The following is an 8,391-nucleotide window of genomic DNA, read 5'->3' as shown; positions in this document are numbered from 1 at the left end:
CAACCCGATACCACATAACACGGAAACACAAAGCATAAAGAAGTAAAAATGGGAAAAACTGAGCGGTAAATCATGAGACGACTGGTCGGGTCATCACAGATAGGTATATTAGTGTCAGCTTGCGAGTTGGAATGTAAAGAAGTCTTTCTGAAGGACAGTACCAAGAGTCCATATTGAGAGAAGATGCTCGGGCAAGAGCGGGAAAGTTTGATTTAAAGGGAAAGACATGTTCAACAAAAGAAACATGTCTGTAAGATAATCTTTGAAAGAAGAGATATCAAGGTAATCATAGTTGTTAGTGATAGTGGAATATCCCATGAAGGCAAAAGGCTTAGATTTTGGATCAAGTTTGCAAGAGGTGTTTGGTTTTAACCATGGATAGCAAAAGCACCCAAAGACTTTAAGTTTTTGATGGTTGGGTGAGGAGTTAAAAAGACATTGAGATGGTGATTATACATTGAGTAGCGGTATGGGCAGGCGATTGATAAGGTAAACGGTAGTTTGGAAGGCAAGGGACCAAAATTTGAGGGGTACAGAGTGCATGGTGAGGCAATGTTAGAGTTGCATCGACAACATGCCAATGTTTTCTTTCAGTTGTACCAACAATTTGCGGAGTATAAGGAGTACTTATTAGGTGTTGAATGCCATGGTTCAACAGAAGAGACTTGAGAGCAACAAATTCGCCTCCTCAATCCGTGTAGAATGTTTTAATTGACATATGAAACTGATTTGTTAGCATGCGAGTGAAGTTTAAAAATATATCCTTAACTTCTGAGTTAGCTTTCATGGTAAACAACCAAATGATTTAGGGGGAGAAAATCTTGGCATCTTTACTGTTGAATTTTTTAATTCATATCTTCAAAGTTGAATCTGAAAATTGTGAGTCATAGTGATAGTTAGTTTACAAACTCGAGTTGTTGTTATATTTGGAGCTCAAGTTATGGTTAGAATATTTATCTTATAAGATTTAGATAGTGAAATTAGACTCAAAAGATAATCTAGCATTGTTGAACAAGCTTGAAGAGGTGAGTTCGAATTTCGAAATTAATTCTTATGAGAATTTTTTGTATGGATATTATTTAGATTTGTTGGATATAGTTTAAGGAAGTTTTCTACAAAATTCGAAGTCATTTGATGGAGATTTGGATTGGTTTTGAATAAGAATTTTAATTGAAAATCTTAGCAGAACATTTGTATAACTAGTAATGTTTATAGACTTCTATACATTTTTATACACTTCTATACATTTTTATACGTTCTTATGCAAGATTGATAGTTTGTGCACTAGCATACACTTAAACAAGATAGCTACATTGTTTGTATATATGTATAAATATTATATAGTAATGTATAAAAGTGTATAAACATTGTTGTAAAAAGAATCATTTTTTTTTTGGTTTGATTGTAAAAAGAATCATTGATTATGCAAATATAAACTGAAAATATAGTGCAATTACTGTGGTAGACTATGTATTTGTACAAATTCTTAATTTTTTTCCCTTCTTCGTTTTGATTCAAACCAAACAAAAGAGAAATATAGTGTATAAATATGTTTAAACAAGAAAAAAATGGTAACGTATATGGTCTATCAGTGTATAATGATGAAGAATGAGGTAAATGATTTAGGGGGAGAAAATCTTGGCATCTCTATTGTTGAAATATTTTAATTCATGCCTTCAAAGCAACTTAAAATTGTGAGTCATATTGATTGTCAGATGACAAACTGAAGTTGTTGTTATACTTTGAGCTTAAATTGTGGTTAGAATACCGATGGTGAAATTAGACTAAAAACGTAACTCACTAATGTTGAATAAGCTTGAAGAAGTGAGTTCAAATTTAGAATTTAATTTTTATGAGAAATTTTTGAGGGGGTGTTATTTAGATTTTGTTGGAAATAGTTTAAGGAAGTTGTCTAGAAAATTAGAAGGCATTTGATGAAGATTTAGACTGATTTTAAATAAGAATTGCAATTAAAAATCGCAGTAGAAATTCGTCACTATAGCGAGCAATGTTTATACGCTTCTATACATTTCTATACGTTATTATACGAGGTTGATAGTTTATGTACTATCGTATACTTTTAAACAAGGTAACCACACTGCTTAAATAGGCATATAAGTATTATATAGCAATATATAAGAGTGTATAAATGTTGTAGAATCATTGATTAAGCAGATGTAAATTGAAAAATAAGGTGCGATTATTGTGGTAGACTGTACATTTGTACGAATTCCTAAATTTATTTTCCCCTTCTTCGTTCGATTCAAACCAAACTAAATAAAAAAATAAGTTTATTTAATTGACTTTTTTTCCTTAAATTTACCCCCCCCCCCCACCTCTCTCTTTTCTTTTCTTTTTTGTTCTTTTGTTTTTTCTACTAGTTTCCAAACAAAGTATCGACATGTTGTAAGTTCCTATTAAGCCACATTGATGTTATATTAATCGGCAGGACAGGTCAAGATGCTTTTGAATATTTCTGGGTGAAGAGTCATTTGCCATTCTGTCAATCAGAGGCGGACCTAGGTATTGAGTGCGACGGGGGCATCACCATTTGTAGATATGCCAATAACTAGCGACAAAATTTGAAGTGCGACTTTTTGAAAGCTTGAGATAACTTATTAGCAAGGACAAACTCTTCGTTGTCGCAGATCGGAGTCGACAAATACTGCTACTTTGTCGAGGTGGTTGTTGGAGGAAAGGAAAATGGTTTGTATTTTTTTATTTTTGGAGAGAGGAGCTACATTTTGGGGATTTTGATTTTGAGAGAGGGATTTGAAATAGAATAAAATTAATTAAATTAACTATTATGTACTAGTACTAAACAATATAATTGTAAGAAGATATAAAAAACACAAACCAGCTGGCTACTAAGCAAAGTATAAACGTCATTAAATTTAATACAATGAAGGAAAAATCTAGACGCAAGAGCAAAGTTTCGATCCCGGGTCAGCAACTATGTAAGGGAGTTAAAATATCCAATTTGCCAAATTTACCATCCAATGTTAATAAAGGGACACCAAGCTATTTTTGTACGGAGTATATATATATATAGTGTTTTGGGGAGGTTAACGGTTCCTGTGATCACCTACCTACAACGTAGGTCCGCCCCTACTGTCAACTATTAAAAACGAAAAGGTGAAACCAATTTTCAATAAGGAAGACAAATAATTAACTAATTTCCCTAGTGTCATCTCATACGATAGAGATATTACAACTGTAGAGATAGTAGCGGGGCGGGGCGGGTTTAACCCGCAAAACTTTAACCCGTACCAATTCGCACTGCATAGCAATTTTTTTTTCAATCCGTCCCGCTCTGTCTCGCGTGAACTCACCCCACCCCACCTAACTAAAAACTTTCGTTTTCTTCTTTGTTTGCTGAACAAGTTCGTCTGTGTAATAAAATAAAAGTAATGCAATAAAATGTAAATAAGAAGAGATAGAAAGAAGGGAGAAGAGTTTTCTTCTTTCACTTTGGTGTATTTTTCCATTGCAATTACATGACTTTTTATAGGCATAAAAAGTAAAGATGATGGACATAAAGTAGGAAATTTAATCTTTAAATTATTCACAACATGGGCATCCAATGTAGCATCCAATGTAGTATCCAAAGTAGTATCTAATGTACAAACTATTCATAACACTCCCCCTTGGATGTCCATGTAAGATAATGTGCCTCATTAAAAACTTACAAAAAAATATTGGGATGTACATAATTATTTATAATATGCATTGCTTGCTGCCTCATTAAAAATCTTACCAGGAAAACCCAGTGGGACAAAATCTTGGTTAAGGAAAAGAGTGCAGCGTGTAGTTATTCCCCCTGATGAAAAATCACTTAATGTCTCGAAGACGATGCATTCCAATCTTATATATTAGCTTTTCAAATATTGAGGTTGGTAACGCCTTAGTGAACAGATCAGCCAAATTATCACTTGAACGAACTTGTTGTACATCTATTTCACCATTCTTCTAAAGATCATGAGTGAAAAAGAATTTCGGTGAAATGTGTTTTGTTCTATCTCCTTTGATATATCCTCCTTTCAATTGAGCTATGCATGCAGCATTGTTTTCATACAATATTGTTGGAATATTCTCTTTCGAAGAAAGACCACATGTTTGCTGAATGTGTTGAATTATAGATCTTAACCAAACGCATTCTCGACTTGCTTCGTGAATGGCTATTATCTCTACATGATTTGAAGAAGTAGCAACCATAGTTTGTTTTGTCGAACGCCATGATATGGTTGTACCTCCACTTGTAAATAAATAGCCTGTCTAAGATCGACCTTTGTGTGGATCAGACAAATATCCTGCATCTGCATAACCAATCAATGATGGCTTGGATTCATTTGAATAAAATAAACCCATATCAATGGTCCCTTGGAGGTATCTGAATATATGTTTAATACCATTCCAGTGTCTTTGTGTTGGCGAAGTACTAAATCTTGCCAATAAGCTTACTGAGAAAGCTATATCTGGTCGGGAATTATTGGCAAGATACATTAATGCCCCAATTGCACTAAGATATGGTACTTCGGCACCAAGAAGCTCTTCATCATTTTCATGAGGTCGGAATGGATCTTTCTTTATATCAAGTGATCTCACAACCATCGGGGTACTCAATGGATGTGCTTTATCCATATAGAATCGCTTTAAAATCTTTTCGGTGTATGTTGATTGATGGACAAATATTCCATCTTTCATATACTCAATTTGTAGACCAAGACAAAATTTTGTCTTTCCAAGATCTTTCATTTCAAATTCTTTCTTCAAACAGTCTACTGTTTTTGGAAGCTCCTCAGGAGTTCCAATGATATTTAAATCATCAACATACACAGCGATTATAACAAATTCAGATCCAGACCTTTTTATAAAGACACAAGGACAAATTGGATCATTCTTGTACCCTTCTTTCAACAGGTATTCACTCAGGCGATTGTACCACATACGACCTGATTGTTTCAATCCGTATAAAGATTTCTGAAGCTTTATTGAACAAGTTTCTCGAAAACTTTTATATGCTTCTGGCACTTTAAATCCCTCAGGTACTTTCATAAAAATTTCGTTGTCTAATGATCCATACAAATAGGCTGTAACAACATCCATTAGATGCATATCAAGTTTTTCTTGCACTGCCATATTTATGAGATACCTGAAGGTGATAGCATCCACTACAGGAGAATATGTCTCCATATAATCAATTCCAGGCCTTTGGGAAAACCCTTGTGCCACAAGTCGTGCTTTATATCTAACGACTTCATTTTTATCATTTCGTTTTCGCACAAAAACCCATTTATACCCTACTGGCTTTATGCCTTCAGGTGTTCGAACTATGGGTCCGAAGACTTCACGTTTTCCAAGTGAAGTTAACTCTGCCTGGATAGCGTCTTTCCATTTTGGCCAATCATTTCTCTGTCTACATTCATTGACAGATTTTGGTTCAAGATCCTCATCTTGTTGCATTATTTCAACAGCAACATTATAAGCAAAAATGTTATCGATAACAATATTATTTCGGTTCCATCTTTTCCCGGTTGAGACATAACTTATTAATATCTCTTCATTTTCATTATTTTCAGGTACCTGGACCTCTCCTAAGGTCTTATCATTTGTTACGTCTTAGGGCTCTTCTTGAGCCACTACCTCTGTGTTATGTTCACTTTGATCACTTGCTCCTTTTCTTCTTCGAGGATTTTTATCTTTAGAACTGATTGGTCTACCACGTTTCAAGCATGACTTAGACTCATTTGCTTTAATTAATTGTCCTGCCGGGATATCAACTCGAATTGGAGCATTAGCAGCTGGAATATGTGACTTAGTCACCTTTGGTAGGTCAGTAAATGCATCTGACAATTGATTTGCAATATTTTGTAAATGAATAATCTTTTGAACCTCTTGTTCACAATGATTTGTTCGAGGATCTAAATGAGACAGTGATAATGCATTCCAATCTATCTTCTTTTTTAGCTGCTTATTTTCTCCCCCTAATGTTGGATATACTGATTCAGCAAAATGGCAATCAGAAAATCTTGCCGTAAATAAATCTCCAGTCATCGGCTCTAGATATTTTATAATAGAAGGAGATTCATATCCAACATATATCCCCAACCTTCTTTGAGGACCCATCTTTGTGCGTTGTGGTGGAGCAATTGGAACATATATCGCACAACCAAAGATCCTAAGATGGGAAATATTTGGCTCCTGACCAAAAGCCAATTGCAATGGGGAGACTTTATGATAACTTGTGGGCCTTATCCGCACAAGTGCTGCTGCGTGCAAAATAGCATGACCCCATACTGAAATGGGAAGTTTTGTTCTCATAAGCATTGGTCTAGCAATTAATTGGAGGCGTTTGATCAATGATTCTGCTAGACCATTTTGTGTATGAACATGAGCAACCGGATGCTCAATTGTTATCCCAGTTGAAATACAATAATCATTAAAGGCTTGGGATGTAAATTCACCAGCATTATCAAGACGAATTGTCTTAATTGCATAATCTGAAAATTGTGCTCTTAGCTTTATTATTTGAGCCAACAATCTCGCAAATGCCATATTGCGAGTTGATAGTAAGCACACATGTGACCATCTTGTAGATGCATCTACCAAAACCGTATAATATTTGAATGGTCCACATGGAGGGTGAATTGACCCACATATATCACCCTGTATACGTTCTAGAAATGCAGGGGATTCCATCCTAACTTTAATAGTTGATGGTCTAATAATTAATTTTCCTTGAGAACATGCAGCACAAGAGAATTCCTTAAATTGAAGAATCTTCTGATTCTTCATTGCATGTCCATGTGAATTCTCAATTATTTTACGCATCATATTAGAACCAGGATGGCCCAACCGGTCATGCCAAATAATAAAATTATCTTGATTAGTAAACTTCTCGTTTACTATGGCATGTGTTTCAATCCTGCTAATACTTGTGTAGTATAAGCCGGAGGAAAGAGCAGGTAACATTTCAAGCACATATTTCTTACCGGACATTATTGTAGTAATATAAAGATATTCAATCTTTTCATCATTTGTAGTCTCAATATGATAGCCATTTTGGCGAATATCTTTGAAACTTAATAAGTTTCTTTGAGATTTACTACAATATAGTGCTTCATCAATAGCCAAATTTGTTCCTCCTGGTAGTAATAAATTGGCTCTTCCAGAACCTTCAATTAATCTTGTACTACCGGATATTGTATTAACATTCGCTTCTTTCATTACCAAATAAGAGAAATATCTCTTATCTTTTAAAATAGTGTGTGTTGTAGCACTATCCAGAAGACATATATCATCTTTATTAATCTTGAGTCCAACTGAAGACTGGGAAATTTTCATATTCTTCATGAAAAAAACAAATAATACATCATAAGAAATGTGAAAGACAAGCGGAAAAAAAAATTAAGAAATACATTAGGAATGTAGAAACTAGCAACACATGATGCATTAGGAAAATACACTCAAGAAAAATAAACTAGTTGCAAACATAAAAATAACAACTTTTATAGCTTCATTCCCCAGTAAGATGATTAGTTCTTCAGTCAATATCCTCAAAGAAGTCTCCAACTTCTAAATGAGTAATATTTGTTAGGCCTTCAAAATCATCATCTTTATATGCAAGATGTGCCTTAGAATCATATTTATTTGAGGGACCTGCTTCATCATCATTATTTTGAAAGGTCAAGTGTGCCTCCACATTATTTTCTTTTTTCTTGAGGGAGGCTTGATAAAGTTTGACAAAATGTTCTGGCGTACGACAAATGCGTGCCCAATGACCTCTCATACCACATCGGTGACACATACTAGCTTTACCTTTTGAATGATTAATTTGAGAACCCTTATTGTTCTCCAATTTATTTCCACCATAATGACGATAATTGTTTCGCCCCCTGCCACGTCCACGTTTACGACCATGTCCACGACCACGGTAATTATTTTGTTTTCTTTCAAACTTATCATATGTTGCTACAACATTCACTTCCGGAAATGGAGCTGACCCGGTGGGACGAGCTTCATGATTTTTCATTAATAGAGTATTATTCTGCTCAGCCACAAGTAGGCATGTGATTAACTCAGAATATTTCTTAAAACCTTTTTCACGGTATTGTTGTTGTAGCACCACATTTGAAGCGTGAAAAGTAGAAAATATTTTTTCCAATAAGTCCTCATCTGTGATAGTGTCTCCACATAATTTTAATAGAGAACTTACTTTAAAGATAGCAGAATTATACTCACTTACGGTTTTAAAGTCTTGCAACCTTAAATGTATCCACTCATACCGAGCTTTCGGTAATACCGTAAGTTTTAGGTGGTCATATCGATCCTTCAAATTAATCCATAATTCAAGTGGATCTTTTACGGTTAAATATTCAGTTTTTAACCCTT

Source organism: Nicotiana sylvestris, chromosome 12 (assembly GCF_000393655.2).
Source record: "Nicotiana sylvestris chromosome 12, ASM39365v2, whole genome shotgun sequence".
In the NCBI taxonomy this organism is placed as follows: domain Eukaryota; kingdom Viridiplantae; phylum Streptophyta; class Magnoliopsida; order Solanales; family Solanaceae; genus Nicotiana; species Nicotiana sylvestris.
Note: the sequence above shows the minus strand (reverse complement) of the source record.